Raw genomic sequence first — 19,435 nt, forward strand, 5'->3', positions numbered from 1 at the left:
AGGAGCAGAGATAGCTCTTCATGTTGTGTTGTAGATGTGCGGAAATAATGCTGCTGGAGCACTGGGTTATCAGCTATCTGAAGGCAATGCACAGCAGAACAGCAGGCATGCTTCCACAGCCACCCCAGCGACTTGTAGTAGCCTGAGAGGCTCAGCAAAGCTGCAGTCCCCCTTTCCTCTGCTCCATCCCTCCTGATTCTCTGCAGGATTAGAGCTAAATCCTATTCCTACCTGAAAGTGAGAGCTTACACTGCAACCGACTTCAAATGCAGTGACAGAAATAACCCTTCTCTAATCCTTCTTCTCTGAGAGGGACTGAGTCTCCTTTCAGCAGGGAGCCTGCAGTCTGCCTGCCTCTGCCTTGCCTAACCCTCTGCTTTAACATGCTTCATGCTCTATTTTCATTCCTTTTCCTCTTCACATTCTAGAAGTTTCTGAAGCTGTCACGACTTTTAAAATATTCCTACCTGCCTTTAAATGGGCCTCATTCCCACTTGAACTTTCGTTTAAACTTTCAGTAGTGACCTGTTATGCCAAGCCTATTAACATCACACAGCAGCAGAACTAAAGAGATCGTCCTCTGCTCAGCACATCATCATGAGACCCTCTGGGCTCAAGAGGGTGATGAGCAATTGAGACTCATGCTCAGAGAGATGCAATCCTGACACACTGGGTGCTAAAAATAAGTATACAGTTGTAGCTGGTTACCTGAGCACTGTGGGGGTAAGAGCCTTTCCATGTCACATAGTGAGTTGTGCTGTCCCTCTGTGGTCCATGGGGATAAGGTCATGGTGGTCAAAAGCAGGGAAATCTCTCCTGGTAAGGCAATTTGCAGTGTATTCCCAGTTACCTCCAGTGAAAATGAAATGTGTCCCAAGAGGGCACAGCCTTGCCTAACTGATTAATTACCGTGTGGAGATGTGTTTCAGGCAGCTTCATATATTGTACAACAGGAGGTTTCATATAGCATTGAAGCTAAATCAGTGACTAAAATCCTACTGTCAGAGTCTGCAAAGAGCCAGCTGCCATGTCCATATGCACAATCGTGGTGGTATTGCCTTTCAGTGTCCCAAAGGACGCACAACTTTTGGCCATGGATGTCAGGACACAAGGTCACATAAATCTGAGCGGCATAAGGAAAGCCCATCAGCTGAGCCAGACCACTTCAATAAACCTACAGTTCCCAACATTTACTATTCTGGGACAAAGCAGCCATAACTGCTGCATTTAGACTGACTTTGAAAGGCTCCTATTTAAATCCAGGCAGACACCGCTGAAGCCAACACAAGTGGCAAAAAGGCATGTGGGTGCCTGGCATTTTCCCATGTGGTGCTCCAGTTGCCCACTCAGAATATGTGAAACCCAATGTTCCATTTACCAGAAATGGTCTGGAAGGGCTGAATTGCCTGTGACTATTTGTGGAAAAGGCCTCTCAACCCAAAGCATTGGCCCAAAACCCAGCACACAGAAATCCACTTACCCTGAAGTGGGGTGCGCTAGCCACAGTGCTAACGAACACAACCGGCAGAGTTGCCTCTCACTATGCTAAACAGCCAGTGAGCACAGACATTCTACTTTCTGCACTCGGGGAGGCACCGGAGAAAGGTGTGATACCTCTCATGCTGAGAAGGACCCTGTATGCCCCCTTGCTCAGAGAGCACTTGCAGGGAGCAGAGCTTGGTGCTGGGGAGCTGCTGCATTAGCCCTCATTTCAGGGACTGGACTAGATCCCCAAAACAGTTCCTGCCTTGAGGTTTGCAGAACAATAGTCCTTTCAATTAGCGGTTAAAACCAGTATCTTTGAAAAATCTGGTTATTTCTGGTTTTCAATTGGCATAGATAATAGTTTGTTACCCTTTTTCTTATAAGCTGGTTTTAGAGTAAGCATTTTCATCTTACTGAGCTCTTTTTAATTAAATACTTTGTTCTTACTGAACTGATGCTCAAGCTTGTCTGAAACTAGTTGGATTTCTATTCAGTTATTAATATGCCTAAGTAAGTATTGCAAACAAAGGGAAGATGTGTAAAGGTACTTCCAAACAGGAGAATTGACTGGGATCTGCTTCCACATTCAATCTTCAGCTGCTGCAGCACAAAAACTAAACTTCCCCGTAAAACTGAAACACAAGAATCTAATGTTGTTTATGAGATTGTTCTCAAAAGAAAGGAAGTGATGACCAAAGTTAAAGGAAGCACAGGTTCTCCCTCTTATCCCAGCAGGACACAACTCAGACATGAGGAGAAAGAAAGGATCACTGCTGAACTTTAAAGCCTAAAAATAACTAAGTCAGAGAAAGGTCCAGAAATCTTTTGGTCCTTAGCTCAAACCTTGTAGTAAGAAAGAGCAAAATTAAAGAGCAGTAGGTACTAGACAAACCCTGTCAAGCACAGTTGGAGCAAAGAGTCAGAGGTATTCCTGCTGCCAGTGCTGGGAGGAGCAGGATTTTCAGCCTCCCCAAGGTGGCCATGCTTGCAGGGACAAGGACATGAGTGGTGCCTGGGAGAGGGAGAGCACTGGGCTCTCTCCTGCACTAGGCTCTGCCTTCTCCCTTTGCATCGCAGCACTGGGCAGAAGCAAGTCCCAGTAACACCTTGGATGCTGATGTTCGGGAGTGCCACATACCCACGTGTCTGCAGTGGTAGCTGATGCCTTGGCAGCCAGCTGACTCTTAAAAATAGCCTGGAGGGGAAGGGAGAGGCAGGTGCTCTCTGGTTTTCACTCTGGTCCTTCAACTGCAGGCTCAGGAGAGGCTGTTTCAGCCTGTCTAGTGAAGAGCAGGCTATCAAGAGTAGATCCAGGGTTTTGTGCCATAGAAGTAAGTCAAATGAAGGTAAAGTAATTGATGAGATTCACAGATGAGCCTGGGCTGAAGTAAGTTCATTTTATTTAATGAAAATGGGAAGAAAAGGAAGGTGGGCTTTAAGATACTTGATAACATTCTTTTCTGTTCCTGTGAGGCTCTTGTCTGTGAAAGTGCCATTTGCCAGGAGCAGAGGTGTGAGGAAAGGCGCAGAAAAACTTTCAGGGCCATTCACTGCAATGCCATAGATCTCACAGACCAGAAGGAAACCTGTGTACAGGAGAGCCCATAGCTATTAACAGCTAAAGGTAAATGGGCAGGAGAAAACTACTGGGTAAAGAGCTTCTCATGAGATGAGCAACCTCAGGCAGTAGGCTGGGAAGGTAAGTGTTCCACCAGCTGGGAAGTGCAAGGTCCTGGCCTCTGGTCTCTGAGCAATGCTTGGACCCCCATCAGCAAACGTCCCAGTGCCTGTGTGTCCCAGTGACACATACCCACTGCTCTCTAGAAGCCCTTTTCTAAATACTTAACCTCCTTAGCCAAGAAAATAACCAGGGAAGAAGTCATATTTCTGAGCAGCCCAGCTTGGGAGGTGATCTGTCCCCAAGCTTCTGGCACCTAATGCCTCTATGTTGGAAGGAGTAGCCTATGCTGGCCTAGGCAGCAGACAAGACAGCAGTATCCCTGTAGAAGATTACTTAAGTGTTTTCAAAGCCATTAAGCTTTGTTTGAACTCAGCCAATACCAGACTTTAATGGGACCAGAACTGCATCGTGCTGGTGACGGCAACTGAACTATAAATGGTTTTACTGCACCTTGAAAAGTTCAAAATAATGTGTGAACATAAGGTCTTGTTATCAAAAACAATCTGGTCCATATTTCTTCCACAGAGGCAGTTTTTTTTCCCAAAAGTATTTAGACCTCAGTTTGTTATTGCCACAAGACAGGAAAGCTTAACGGTATTTACAATAAACTTCCTTGGTCCACTTACAGCCATCCTGGCTGTAGCCTCCTTGTATAGACAACGTAATTTAAATTAGAGAGAAGATATAAACATGAGTTTGGTTTTCTTCTGAAACGTTGTGTGCATTTCAAGCAACTTTTAAGAGCACTTTCACTGCTAGCTTTTAAGAGAAACTTTATCAGAGATTAAAGGATTAGAATCTAAAAAGAGTTCCTAGACAAGCCTGAAAATTTATAAAAAAGGAAGAAACATGTTGGAAGGAGAAGAAAAGATCTATTGGGAACACGGCAATGACTGTTTCTAAAAACTGTAGAAGAGATCAATGTTCTCCACAGCCTGATAAGATGCTTGTTGCTTTATCCACTATGATTTGAGAAACGGAAACCATCCAAAATGAATTTCATCTGGCTGGATCAAATGGGCTCCGCAGGAAAGTTCTGTTTTCAGTTGCTTAAGGGCAGGGATTACACCATGTGTTGTCCCAGCAGATCCTCTTGCATAAACCCTGATTGCCTTACAGCGGGAAAGCCTGGTCACCCCAGCAGGCACTCTGCCCAAGGGGCACGGTGCACTTGTAAAAGAGCATAATAATGAGCGATTACAGTATCATGATACGGAGATCTTGATAGCTGAATCTAATTTATTGATGAGATCAGATTAGAGGCTTAGGGCCTGCCTAGGTGAAGGAGGGTTTTTTAGCTAATGAAACTCCAGGTAAATTCTGCAACTGTTTCAGGAAACCTTCAGGCAAATCTGACTCTGCTTCTGGCACTACACTTCTCCCTCTGGACTCTGTTTATCAAAGTACATAAGTTACATAAATATATACCCAAAGCTAAGCAGGTAGGTGATGATAGCTCTGAAAATGAATAGGGTTTTTTTCCTTTTCTGAGGCATCAGTCTTGTGTGTGCCCAGGATAGATGGTGTCCTGTATGTGCAGGAGCTGAGCTCTGAAGAGGTGTGAGAAGCACAGATGCTCTTGGACAGTGCAGCCAGGGAGTCTGCATCAAGAGGACTTCACTAGAGTAAGCCTGTGAACCGCATGGTTAAAACATTCTTCTGGTACCTTCTGCTTTCAGATGTCTTCTGCTGACGTCTGAGTGGAGAAGAAAGCCTCCACTGAGTATGAAGGAAACTTTCAAACAGGAAAGGAGAACATCATCCAGCTGCATCCTCCACAGTCTACATGTTGGTGGCCTTTCATTCATGCACCATCCAAAACATGTGACAGTAACAGCACTTAATTCCTCTTGGCCAGTTTCAAGGCAGGAGCAAGCATATCTGGATGGTCCCTGATGAAGACTTGTCTAACCTGCTCTTTAAGATCATCAGTGAAAGAGGTTCAGGAGCCCCTCAGGCCACTCCTTCCACTGCTTCACCACTTTATGGTTAGAAATATTCTCCTACTATCTCTTTGTGTCAGCTTCAATGAACTGTGTTTTGTCCTGTGCTACTAGACAGAGCTGCTTTCTGTCCTCCCTGCCACACTCAGAAACTGCTGCCCATTCCTCTCCCCTCAGTCCTCTCTTTCCAGAGTAACTTGTCTAACATTCCTCCTGACTCAAATTCCTTAAACCTCTGTCACAGCTGCCCATCCTGGACAGTAGCCAATCATTCTTAACCTGGATTTAGCACAAAAGCCCACGAATCATCATCAAAGAGCAGAGCAAAATCACAGCCTGTGATGTTCTTACTGATACAACCCAAAATACATTCTAGGCAATATAAACTCATGCTTGGGGATGTTTTTTTGTTTTTTTCTTTTGGGGGGAGGAGGGCTGTTTTGCTGCCTCCTTTGGATTTGCACATTTTATCCATGCTTCCCAAATTCAACATTTTGCTGCGTTTGGCTTTGGTGGTTGTGCTTTTCCCCGACTTACAGATTCTGCTCTGAGTCCTACTGCTCTCTCAAGTAGGTTTGCAAGCTTCACTTCAGCAGCTTCATCCCTCCACAAATGCAAATGCATCCTCTACTCCACTATCTGAACTTGAAATGAAAACGAAATTGACTAAAATCTCCACAATCTTTTGTAAAGAAAAATTCATTAGAGGGTGAACTATTGACAACTGGCCTTTGGGTGCTGTATATCAAGCAGTTTAGCACCTAGCTGGTTATGATTTAATCTCTTTCACATTCTCTTTGCTTGTATAAAAGAACGTCACCTGTCCATGACAACAGCATTTCTGAAGTCATGATGTAACATGTCAGCTGCTTCTCCCTGTTTGCAGGATCTTGTCAAAGGAAGGGGTCAGGCTGGACTTGTGTGACTTGGTTTTGAAATATCTACTTTTGATATATTTGCATTTTATCCTGCTGGTGCTTATAAAGTTGTGAATAACTCATGCAACACCCTTCCAGGTACCAAAGTGAGTCTGACTGGTCTGTCTTCATGCACATCATTCTCCGTTTCCTGCTGTTGTTTGCTCTTCTCCAGTTTGCTGTGATCTCCCCTTCCACCCTCGTTGCACACTCAAAGATAATAGCTAATGGTCCAAGGAGTGCTTCATCTGGTCCCTCAGGGTGAGTGTCATATGTTCGACCCATCTTATCTCATTTCTCTAACTTATGCCTTATATTTAAAACATTTAACTGATCTAAAGATTTCAACACAGAGAAAATTACAGGGAAACATGAAATAATGGTTATTATGTCTTCATTTATCAGTCTGCTGACTCAGGAGAAGTAATGGATCTTTTATGTCCCATTACTTTCAAATAGAGATAAACATTAGATTTATTATGTCTCATGATAATAGTACGCTTATAACCCTGTTTTGAAAATAATGCTTTTGTACAAAAGAATATCAGGTTTGAATTTCCTCTTTATATAGCTGTGACACCTTCAAAGGCTATTCTTTATCTTTTATAAAGCAAAAATATTCTGTATTTTTGCTTTTAAATCCAACCAGGTTTTTTTACCCAGTGGCAATGGAAGTTCATAATTTTGTTTCTTTCTCAAACCAATCAAACTGTTGCCAAGGAAATAATTCTAGATGGAGATGGGTCAAGAGAAAATCTCTCTCAGAAGATTGCTACTTGTAAAGCACATAAATTATAATAATTTAATCAAAAGCATAAAGTAGTCAATCTAAAAACCTATGCAAGTATAATAATTCAATTCAAATGCCTGATCTTTCTCTCCTGTGCATATCTTCTACACTATTGTTAAAAATTCATTACTAATTAATCCCTAATATGGTTTTCCAGGACACAGACCAGTTGGCCACTAAAAGTATTCTACAAAGGAGATGAGAAAGGATTGCAGTTTGATAAGATAAAGAGCATTGTTCTTCCATTTGCTTGTCACTTTGATATAAATGTGATTTCTCCTGGATATAGAATCTTTTATCTTTCCCCTTTCTGCCCTGCTCTACTGCTGTGGGAAGGCTTGCAATACTTAATCTGTGCCTAGGTGTAGTTCCACATCCTTTGGGAGCATTTTGTCTCCTGGACCCTGGTCCCAAGTTCAGTGAATAAAACCCAAGAATTTTTGGAGAGAAAATTTTACGTTTTGGTTTGTTTGGTTTTTTCTTGCAGTTAGAAGTGGTTGTAGATACTAGCTGGATTATGAACTAGTTTACTATTGAAACTGTGGTTTGTGTTAAAGTAAGGAAATCCCATATTAATAACATCAAGGAAAGACCTGATTCCTCTGGGGGTAAACCTAATGCATCCCGAAATTCCAATTACTTTACTTTTGTTCTTATTAGCTCTCCTGTGAACACTTGTGGTATATCTGCCACACCTATGCCTGTGAGCTGTATTAACAGAGATTTACCCCAGGCCGTCTCCTGAGAGGTCACATTGACCTTCTCATTGTCCATCTATCTATTCTCTGCATAATGTTTTTCCTGGGCCCAGATACATTTTTGTCTCAGAGCTATCCAGTGCCCTTCACCCAGGGCTGTCCAAGGTGTTACGTTTGAAAATAAACTGCAATAAGAGATGATTGGCAAAAATTCTTCCCATTTCAAAGACAACTGAAACAAGATGGATTTGTTGAGTGATTTGCTCCTCGCTATCGATCCCACTCTTAAAAATCCAAACACCCACCTCCATTGTTATCCTTCAATTCAGCTTCTAATGACATGTCATTTCAGTTTCAAGGGTGACCCATGAATGTGCAAGACCTGTTTTTCCTAAAAGCTTTGGAGAAAGATGTAAGGAGAATAAGACTTGAATAAAATCACAAAATATGGAAGAAGAAAAATGACAAAAGTAAGAGCAAGTGTCCCAGAAACGTAGAATTAACCAAAAGGATCTGATGGCTTATGATTAACGTCATTGAGAGAAGAGAAGTCATTTTGCCTTTCAGGAATGATATAGGAGAAAGTATAAACTAAAAATAATGGAATAACAGAGTTATTAAGCCGTTGCTTATGTGGTTTTAAAAGAGAAGGACAGGGTGTTACCTCAGCTGGTGATAAGGTTTCTAAAGAGAGAGAAGCAGGAAAATAAGGAAGTCTGTAAGATAAATTCTAAAATAGCTTGTCAAGGCTTCAAGCCTCTTGGTATTGACAAGGCACTAAGTGCATCCAGGGTGCAAAGGGAAATGGGGCAGGACAGGGAGAGGTCCAACAGACTTCTTTCCAAGGTCATATGTCCCCGTGTGCCGTGGACGGATCAAATAAACACAAATGAGTGAAAGGTGCCAGCAGCTGCCACAGATGTTCAATAGCAGCAGTGAAGAAAATCCCAAAGTTTGCAGAAATACTTCGGGAAGGGCTGGAGGAGGGAGGTTGGTTGGTACCATGAGAAAAATCTAGCCGTTCTGCATCCTGGGGAACACCAGGAAATCCCTTCTAGCAGTGGTGCCTAAGCTTTGGCAGCATGAATATGCTTTTCCTCTTTGCTTTTTCTTCCTGCATCTAGGAGAGGTTGGCCAGAATGACAGCTCACAAATGCACACTTCAGCTTGGAAAAGAATCTAAATTTAGGAAAAACCCTGGGAATTTCTTTCAATCTCACTGAAGTTAAAGGAAGCAGACATGTGTGGTAAGAGTTTTATATGAATTCCCAAATTGGAGTCAGATTAATTTAGTTGATGAATTTTTAATCAAATAAGGCATTTCAGAACTAATCAAATGCGAGATTTATTACTAATATGAAATTACCAGACAATTTCACTTTTTCTTTTTTTTTTCATATGATTACTTATTCTGACATGAGAAGTCAGAATATTGATGATCAGGTTTAACAGCAGGTTACCTAAAGGGTGCCTCTGACTGTTCCTATTCACCACCCGGTTTTGGCTTTTGAGCAGAATAATAAAAAATAACTGTATAAAAAGCACTGTAAGAAATTCAGACCAGCAATGCTTTTGAGCTGAAATTCTAAAATACTAAATCACCTCTTACCTCCAAATAATTAATTGTTACCAACAATCAATTTAATAACTCTAAAGAACAAACATCACAGTGCAAGTGAGGTCGTGGTGATACATCCTCCAAGTTATTTGTACATTCACATATCTTACTAAACTTTGTCACATAAAATTCATCATTTCAGGTAAGAAGGTAGCCTTGTCCCCAGAGGCTTTGCATTTTTCTTCCTTATTGAGCTACCATTGTAAAGATGTATTGTTGTAGAAGAGCACTATTGATTTTCAGAAGCTCTTTGGAAAAGCAGTATCTTGGCTTCATTAAAAATTGAACAGCATAGTATAGCAATATGTCTGGAAGAGAGCTGAGATGGTCTGCATTTAGCCTCTAAGTGACTAAAGAAATAAGGCAAAACCCTGGGAAAATGTGTAGAAATCCAACTGGGACTTGCAGTTCTAGTCTTGGTTGAGCTTAGACCTACAGGTCTGAAGGAATCTCCCTGGCTGCTGCCTCTCTGTGGAGGTACCTCAACAGCATGGACAGCTCAGGATTTTACCTCAGACTTACTGAAAAAAACAGAACTTCTTCACCGAATGACTAGATACATGAGTTTAGCTGGGCTCAGCCCACCTTATGCCTAAGCTCACTCATGATTCAAATAGGAGATGTGCCCCTGCCCTCCCTGGCTGGCTCAAGGTGCTAGGGGTTGCTGCCATAGCAGACTCTTGCCTCCATGGCCACTATGCAGCTCGTCTTTGTCACCTAAAAGATGGTTCATGACAATGCCTCATTTCAATGTCTCTGGGGCATGCAGGCTGCTTCAAAATCCTAATTAGGACTCAACTCTCCCATGTGTGTGTAAGGTTCCTAGGTCTCCTCCAGAACTCAGTGATGTCAGATGTTACAGCATGTGGTAGCAGTGATGAGTATTCTATCACCAAGGCCTGTTGTTGGATGCTCACTCTGGTCATTCTCACTGGGTTTTGGCAACTTCAGGAATGAAGCAGGGTCTGAGAGGTAAGTTCTCTCTGGTTTTCCAGGACTCTCTGGTGTTTAAACTACTCTGGTGAGCATCTGGAACTTATGAGAGATGAGTTGAGCTCTGGGTTGGAAACTTGGTCCCTGGGTGACCTGGAGGTTCTTGATGTTTATTGTCCTGTCCGATGGATAAGGCTACATAAACCTCAGAGGTAAAGAACAAAGTGAAAGTCTCAGACAGGATTTCTGACAATTTTAAAACTTTTTCCCTCAGGCTGTTCCCAGCACACAAGAAAATCCTGACTGAAGAGTAAAGGCTCCTGAACTAAATAGCATAAAAGGATGTCTTATTATCTTGCTTCAAAGTACAGATCATGACCATTAAGTTATTCAGGGCTACAAGTTCCAGACCTCCTTTCCCCCCCCCACTTTCATCTACCCAGCAGAGGAAAAAGCTGTAACAACTTCAGCATTTAGCACAAGCTAATACATCTTTCTCTAGAACAAACAAAACCCCTCCACAACCCTCTCCAAGCAACCCTCAGACACTCGTCAGTCTTATTTCAGCATCTGTGTAATATGCACAGTGACAGACCAGAGGTGGTCGTGTTTGTCAGCCATTTCCTCACTGACCTTTAGATAAGAGCAGCCTTCCCCAAGCCGGCCACCAGAAAGGAAAAGGTCTCCACTCCAGACATGCCCGAGCTGGGGTGTGAGCTGCAGCTTTCCCCAGTGTGCTGGTCTGGAGGCTGGAAGTAAGTCCCCTCCCGCCTGTGCAAACCTGTGCTGATGTGATAAAGCTAAACCTGTGGGTGTCCACTGTCACCTGGGCTCCTGGGGAGGCTCTGCAGAGTGGCGCCAGGCTGCTGGAAGCACTCCTGTCTGCCAGGGAGGGGTGGGAAACATAGCTGGTTGCTCAAAATGCAGCATGTAGGTATCCCTCTGCCATCCCACCAGGCACCTGGGACAACGCTTGTGGGCAACCCCATTGGCATCCCTGGGGAACAGACACCTAGGGTGAGGGCACACACCCTGCTTCACGCAGCATGGCTGTAAGGTCCCCCTGGCTGCCAGCCACCCCAAACACACACATACACACCTACACTGTGGGTTTCAGTGTCCTGGACCCCACCCTGCCTTCTGGTATACCTTCAACCTGAAACTCCCATGGTCATTCTCTCCAGTGCGCTGCTTTGTCCCTGCTGCTTTGCTCTCTTGGAATTTGTTGAAAGTTAGCACTTTTAGTGCCTCTGCACCAAATATGGCTAAAGCTGCTGGGAAAAGGGCCTAGTCACACATGGAGCAAGAGAAGAAACATAATAGGTATGCTGATGATGCCCCCAAAAAAATATTTTCACCTGTATGGCAGGCAGGAACATGCAGGAGGCAAAGCAGTGAGTTGAGGAACCAGGAGAGGTCATCTTAGTGTTTACCCTCAGCTCCTCTCATGTAACTTCACTTGGTCCATGGCAGCCTGAGCTGGTCTCAGGGTTTTACAGGTGTCCTGCTCCCTCCCCGGCTCCTTGACCACCACGTATGGGTGCTCATCAGACTTCTCAGCAGCCTCATCCAAAAAAAACCAAATAAATAGCTTGTATTATTACTCTAAAATAAAATAGCAACATTAAATAAAACATTAATAAATACAAAGACATAAATAAAATAGCAGCATTAGTACTCTAAAATGGCTCAGGCAGACTGCAGTGACAGTGGAATACGGGTCTACAGGAGAAGATGATGGTGAGATTTTGGGATAAGGCAGAGGGCAGGGCCTGGGAGCTGGTTATTAAAGGGCTGGGGTCCACCACAGCAACTGTGAGAAACAGGAGAGGTGGCCGGGCACCAGCAGCTCTCACACAGGTTTATACAAGCAGCATCTTCACTGGTCTCAAAACTGGAGCTGGTAGCCAAACAGTACGAAACAGGGGGTTGGATAGTTTCACACTTTTTGCAGCAGATGACTTTCCACTTTAAATGGGAGTCTGATTTCATACATCAGATAAGACTACAGCCTGTTGGGCTCCATAGAATGAGGTTACATATGGAAGTGCAGAGGAGCATAGATGAAATATAAACTATCCAGTCTAATATATTAGCATATATTTGAGTGATGAATGGCCATTGCCTTATGAACAGCTTGCTGCTACACCAGCATTCTGCAGCATCAAATATATGATATGAGATATTTTGACAGCATCTGAGCTTCCTGCATTCATGTGTGGTTCCCCAGTAATCTGGAGCAAGCCATGCATCACCTCCAAACCTTCATGAGGCTGAGTTGTACTGGCCTTGTGAGGTGATGGCCACCTTCTGAATGCCTCCAGCTCTTCTTTAAGTGAGCAGAGAGGGGTTTGCATGCCCTGGGTGTGCATGGACGTAGACAGCAAAGGCTGGTTGACAGCTGATGCTGCCTTCCTCAGCAGGACGGTGTGGTGCTCCCTGCCTCCCTGCCTGGAGCTTCAGGTACACAGAGAGGTGAGGCTCATCCAGCAGCACAGCCAACTCCCACCCCTCAGGCTCCCAGTTAACATGTGAGATTGGGAAGAGCAGGTGGAGGCAGTGAGCATGCAGAGTGCCGGAGGATGTCCCTGCTGTCAGAGTGGTGACCACCATGCACCAGCTGGCTTGCCCCTCTCAAGGTACTTGTCACCATGGGTGGTAGCACCAGACAGATGGCCCTGTGCCGGGGCTGTCGGCCCCACAGCCTCTGTGGTGCTTTTGAGGAAACTGGTGAGGAGAGTGCCTGTGTGTATCAGCAGTGATACCAGCAGCCACTAGTGTCATTGGCCAGCACTGGTGGCTGCCTGCAATGAGCTTATGAAGGAGATGGAGCTGGTCAAAGTGGCAGCATATCCTGGCTCTGCCACTGCTGTGAAACACTTTGGGACAGGACAGAGCAGGAGATTCCCTAAGGGATTCATGGGATTGCTTAAGGCACATGCTGGATAAGTCCAGGGCCACAGACATGCCCCATGCTGCACAGCCAAGCCTACATATGCAAGCTAGGGCAGCTTTGTACTCCAGGGCACAGCAGAATTCTGGAGGGAGGAATGCTGCCAGTTGCATGAGGGAGAAAGAGATGTTTGCTGGTTTAGGCTTCTGCATCTGGCATTGCATGGCCATGAAGGCAGGCATCTTCAACTACACTTTGCCTTTGGTCTTCATGAGTGGTGTGTTTTGGTTTTGCTTTAGACAGAGCTATGGCAAAAGCAGCAGAGGGGGCTCTGGTGAGCTCTGGGTTACCACTGCCCAGAGGTCAAAACAATGTCTAATTTTGTCAGGATCATCCCAAAAATGCTGCAGAAGTTAGAATGGGAGAGAAGAGAAAATGTTGCGGAGCTTTATGTGGGGACACATAAAGGCTCTTTTGCAGCAGTGCTGGTGCTCCCCAGCAGACCTCCCTGGTGAAGACCTACAGGAGAGGCATTTATAAGCCGTTTTTCAAAAAAAGCTTTTCCAAATGTACCTCTGATAAGCGTCAAAGCCAGAAATAGCCACACTTGCAAGCTGGTAGGTACCAGGAAGACAGTTTTGCTGCGGCTGCACCTTCGTGTTTACAACACAAAGGAGGGAAACAGCCCTTGCAGGAAAAAAAGGCAGTACTTCCATTTAAAGGCAGTCGGAAAGCATGCAAGACAATTCGTGTGTGGCCCCAAGGCAGCTCATTTGAGACAAAAATGAAAGCTGTATCTGTTCAACTTTCCCAGACAGACAAGCCATAACTCAGAGCACACTTTTGCCATCTCCTGCAACCAGCTTTCATTTAGCTGCTGCAATCTCCGCTCATTCATTTCCTCCCCTCCCTCTCAGCTGCTTCATTCATTACCCATTACAAGACCTATTCATGGATATCCCCTAAAATGTCCCATTTGTCAAGGGGATTGCAGAGCTTACTTTCACTTCCAGCTACTGGACATTTTGAGCCAAGGGCCCAGTGTTAGGTAATAAACATACCCTTTGTCAAAACGAAGCAGAGTTTAAGTACCAGCAAACAGCGCCTGTCTGCTAGATGGGGGGCTGGTCTGGCCTCAGCCAGCTATTGAGATGTCTTTGTGCCATGTTGCCATAGCTACCCTCCAGCTAAATAGGGAAAGAGCTCCTTTGTCCCAGATTAAGACCAGTAGACTTTTGGAGCGGAGCCTGACAGAGACTGTGGGGAAGAAGCTTGTTTGCAGCTGCAGGGTCTTCTGCACTGCTGTTGTGTGTGCATTGGGCTGGAAACAGATGGTTGCTTGAAATAAATTTATATACATATGTATGTATGCATATGTACATATATTTATATGTATACACACACACATACAAAGGCAGCTGAGGAATGGTGGTGGTGAAGGTTAGGTTTGCCAGCGAAGGAGGTGAAACCAGAAGTAAAGAGGACTTGAAATAAATCAAGAAAGAGCCTTTGCAGCACTTGATGCTGCTCCCAGGGACAACAACCAAAATCCCCTGCAAGGGCATCACAGATCCTGACCAGATAGTGTATTTCCAGATGAGGTTCCCAGAAAACTCACATCACACCAGCAGGCACTCTCTTTTCTCCTGCCTTGTGCTAAGCACTGTCAGTTCTGGCTGTGTATGTCCTCACACACCCATCTTTGCAAACGATTCGTGCCTGGAATGAGGGGATGTGCGTGTCTTTGCAGGCACTGCTGCACAGGCAGTGGAGCATGGCCAGAGCAGGTCAGGGGGGCAAGCACAGCAGCTGAGGACTCAGGATGGACTGCAAAACCCCATGGGCAAACAATGAGGCAGGAGCCTAAATCCCCCAAATTCAAAGGGGATTATCCCATAAATGATTTCTTTCTTCCTTGACTGGACCTTTAGTTCAGTAAAAGTGAACCTGAGTGTTCCCACACCTGACACGGACAGGGTAGAATCATAGTGAGCTGCGAACACTTGCATCTTCTGCTTGCCGTATTGTACATGCACTGCAATACCCATGCAGCCATTACTTTCTTCCTGAGTGCGCTCAATGAGGTGATGTTCCACACTTTATTTGCCCACATCAAAAGGTGAGGGTTTCCAACAGGCCTGCATTTTGTTTCTGCCCACAATGGACTTCCTAAAACTACCCATTTCTTGAGGGTGCTCAAACAGCAGGGAGAATTTCAGACCTCCTGAGGCTGGAATATGTAAGAAAACAGATTGCCTGGGGACTGAATTCACAGGAATTCATAGAAAAAGGGCTGGATATATTCAGCACAAATTTTGGAATACATGTGAATTCATTTTAAAGGAAAGACTGAAAACATGGAAGTAAAGGGAAAAATATGGCAAAAATATAACACGGCTTTTCCAAGGTCACTTGAGTCAGGCTAACTTGATAGCTTTTGGTGATAAGAAAAGCAAAAAAATAAATGGGCAAACAAGGCTCTCTATAGGCTTTTTTAGATATGGGAAATGCTTTAGATCTTATCTGTCTGGACTTCAGCAACACTCCTGATAAAAGAGCCACATGGGAAATTACTGTTTGTATTGAAAGAAGCAGGGACTGGTATTCGGGCTGAAGGTCTGTCAGGAAATACCCAAGAACAAACACAACAGGTTCTTCTGAAAGGAAAATGATAAGAGTGGGGGGACATAATGGGTGAAATTCCTTGGAGCCAGTTTTAGTTAGTTTTCTTATGGAATAGTAAGCAAGGGCTAATGATATTTGCAGACAATACACAGTTGGGAGGCATCTGTGAATTGATAATAGTATAAAGGAAAAACACACTATGTTTGAAAGCTGGAACAGCAGACCTGGAACGAAGAGTTCAAAGTACCCGTCATGCACTAAGGCTCCCTCTACACTAATTAATTAAACTGAGCCAGGGCAGGTTTATGAACTGCCCTGTGACCATTGGTGAGGATAAATGCTTATGTGCCTCCTGGCACTGTTTGACCACGGCTCACCAGCTCCCCTCTAGACAATGGTCAGGCATGGTTTGGTGATTAGCCTTGGCCATGGACTGCTTCTGACAGGCTGTTTGGATGAGGTCACTCCAGCTTGGAGATCATGAGAGTTGAGCTGTGTGGATGTGAGCCATGCCATGCTGTCAGGCCACTTTACTGGCCTGCCATAAATGTGGCCTAAGAAATTACAGTTTCGCTATAAAGTGGAGTGCACTGATCAATCACAAAAGGGCTGTGAGTACGTATCCAACAAGCACAAGACAGCAAATACAGTCACAGCTTGCATCAGGAGAGGGCCTTCTGGAGACTGCAGGCATATTTTTGCTCCTTCACAAGCTTTCCTGGGAAAAAAGTATGTAGTCATGGCCTCCCCTAGCCCAGAGTCATTCCAGCTGGACAGGCTGGCATGCAAAGAAGTATTGGAGGCAGCTGCAAACTTGTCCAATGAGAACGACTTGAATTAATTTGGCCAGTTTAGTCTGGCAAAACAAAAGCTGGGAAGCAGTTCACTTGTGTTGTCTATCAATACATCAAGGAGGTAAATACCAGAGTAAGAATTTTTTCTTACTCATGTAAGCTGAAGGTACAAATGTGTACCAGCCAGCCACAGATAACTTTCATCTGAAAACCAAAAGCAGTTTTCTAATAGGTGAAGGAGAGTGCTCCAGCTGCAACCTTGCAGTGGAGGCAGAAATGAAATCTGGTTTAGGAGGTGATGGCTGCACATCTGGGAACATATGTGACATGATGGCTTGTTGCAGCAGAGGCTGGTCCCACCAACCCACACAAGGGCCACCCGTCTAGCTTCTTCTCTTCTAAATAATTCATAGGAAAGCCTGTCAATAATAGCCACAAGAAGTGATTCTGGGCCTAATTGTTCCCTCCGCCAACCAAGCTCTTTCAATGACCTCAGCCGTTGTGTACATTAGATGAGGCAGAGCTGCTAATGGAAACCAGCATTAAAATATGCACAAGTGCCACACGCTGTGCTTGCCCCTGGATTGCTACTTGAGCATATTGCTTCCTGAAAGACTTGACCTCACACATATTATTAGAAAACAGATTAAAAAAAAAAGAAATGAGAATTAAAAAAAAGGCTTCCATTGTGTGTGTAATAAACTGCGATCTGAAGATGGTTTAGAAGCAAGAAATTGTTCCAATTTCTCTGCCTAATAACTGCACATCCAATTTAATTCTTTTTGCTTTTTCCACACTTGCTTGTCTCCCCTATTAGTAGCATTTTGTTTATTAAACCAGTGTTTATCAATCTGTGGTCTACAGATCCTGGAAGGTATTTGGTCTACTTGTAAGCAGTTATGCAAAAAGTAGTTAACAAAAGGCAATTTGTTGTAAGAGCCCTAGGTTTGCTTTATGGAAGTCTCTGTTCAGCTGTCCCCCACACTGTGAGCAGGATGGTGTTTACACAGTGAAAAAAATCAGACTGTAACTCATCCAGCCTGTGTGGACAGGCATGTTCTCTCTCTAATGTACCCTAGAGCTGTAGGTCCTCTGTTTCTGTGATATAAAACATGCAGCACATAAAGCCTGCAGCTGAGTAGGAAATCCATAGCCATGTGAGAGAACTCAGAGAAAGCTCTTTGCATATCAAAAGGCAGCAAAACCAAATTATTTTGCCCTGCAGCATCTCCTGTGCTCTCACAGTGGGAGATGGCTCTGAGGGATTTGGGGAGCAGTTGAGAGACCCCCACTGTTGTGGTAGAGGACGAAAAGCAGCAGTGAAGCAGCTGCTCTGTTTCAGTGCTGCTTTGAACACCTGTCTTTTAGCCACATCATTCAGCCCCCGTATGCAATAGTCATAACATTGCATAGTTTAGTTTTTGTCTGTTATTTAGTCATGACATGGTGACCCAAAAGGCAAAAGCAGCAGCAGCACTCAAATCCTGAAGTACAAGCATCAGTAGCTCTGAGATGTCTCCTGAGACACAACTTACAAATCCCTCCTGCTTTTTAGGCATCAGCTGCAAAGTTTGCATAGAGATCCAGGGTTATTTGGACCCAAGAACTTGAGTCTATTTCTAATATTTGCAATTTGAAGCCAAGTGCATGTGCCAATTTCCCTTTCTTTAAAGCTGCCAGTTAATTACAAGTGATACTGGAATAGAGAAGAAAAATGAATGAGTGTTTCAGGTCTGGGGCTCAGGTGAAGCCAGTTGATGTGCCTGCTGTGTCTCAGAGGAGAACAAATCATTTAAACTTTTCTTCCTATATCCTGGGCACTATGAGGGAAAATGTGCTCAAGAACATGGGAAGTTCAGGCTACGAGGATGGGAGTCTTACAAACAGGCTCCACACCTACGGAGATCTTTTAGGCATGATTGATTTTAAAAGCATAAAGCCTACTTTGGTAGCTCTGGATGTGAGAGCTTGCATATATGTTGAGTAGATTTCTTCAGCAGTGTGTCTACATCACAAAGAAGTTGTCCCCTTTATTGGAGGAAGGCAAGGAGGGAAAGACATTTCCCTGGCCATCCACATGGGAGCAGAGGACTGTGGTTACCATGTAGCTTGTATTAAAACAAGTGCTGCTTTGCCATCACAGTTGGCTGTCCAGAGAAGTTGGACTTCAGTCTTTGGAAGCATTAAAAACCTGACTGAAGATAGCCCATAATGACCTGCTGAGCAGGGGTTTGAGCAAGAGGATCTCCAAAGACCCCTTTGAACCTCAGCCCTTCTGTGACTATGTGATATATGAAGATGGCTTGGCTTCACACACCAAGATTTGGGAAGGGCTTTACCCACTCTTATTGCGATTCCAAACAAGACTGTCATCTCCTGGGTCAGTCTCGAATGACCAATGTTGGAATAACACATCAGTAGGGTAAAACGTCTAGGCAGGATTCTGTCCTATTCAGTCATAAGCCCGCAGATGGTAGCCTTGCACCTTAGCCAAGTGAATGCATCAGGGGTGTGATATATACATACATACACACACACACACACACACACACAAATAAACACACACACCCTCGGGGCTCAGACACACAGCTGAGTGGCTGAAGCTCAATGAATTACCATGCATTAGCTGATGCCAGTGGAGCTAACGCACCCATCTGCAGACATCTGCATGTCCAACATAGTGTAAAACTCTTTTACTGTGGTTTAAAATCAGTCATATTACTTCTTTCCAGAGATCTGTTGGAAGGACACAGCAGCAGAGTCACCATGGCTCAAGTGGTATGTGGTAATCTGTGAAGCTGTCATTTGCTGAGCAGGTTTCTGAGCCTTGCAGGTAAATAGATTCAGCTGCAGTTATAAATAAAACTTTTTTAAGGCACTAAATGAAAATGTTTGAGTAATAATTCAGTAATGCACAAAGCACTGTTGCCAACAGTAAAAGCTCCTAATCTGGGTCAACTAGTGATTTAAAGCAAAAAAAGAGAAAAGCTTTTCAAGACTGCTCTTTAGCAGGCGAGTATCGGGAGCCAGACTCACCACTGAGCTCCATCTGCTTTGT

General features: G+C 44.2%; 1 long non-coding RNA gene across 1 annotated transcript; it reads left to right on the plus strand.

Annotated features, from left to right (window-relative positions):
• Window positions 1-760: 760 nt before the first annotated feature.
• Window positions 761-7,278, plus strand: LOC134163751 (uncharacterized). Its single transcript, XR_009964832.1, has 3 exons — window positions 761-2,816; window positions 6,126-6,287; window positions 6,974-7,278. It is a non-coding gene; the product is annotated as an uncharacterized LOC134163751 (long non-coding RNA).
• The last annotated feature ends 12,157 nt before the right edge of the window (window positions 7,279-19,435 follow it).

The sequence above is a fragment of the Pezoporus occidentalis genome, unplaced genomic scaffold, assembly GCF_034315485.1.
Source record: "Pezoporus occidentalis ecotype Australia unplaced genomic scaffold, CSIRO_AGI_Poc_V1 ctg206, whole genome shotgun sequence".
NCBI classification, from domain to species: domain Eukaryota; kingdom Metazoa; phylum Chordata; class Aves; order Psittaciformes; family Psittacidae; genus Pezoporus; species Pezoporus occidentalis.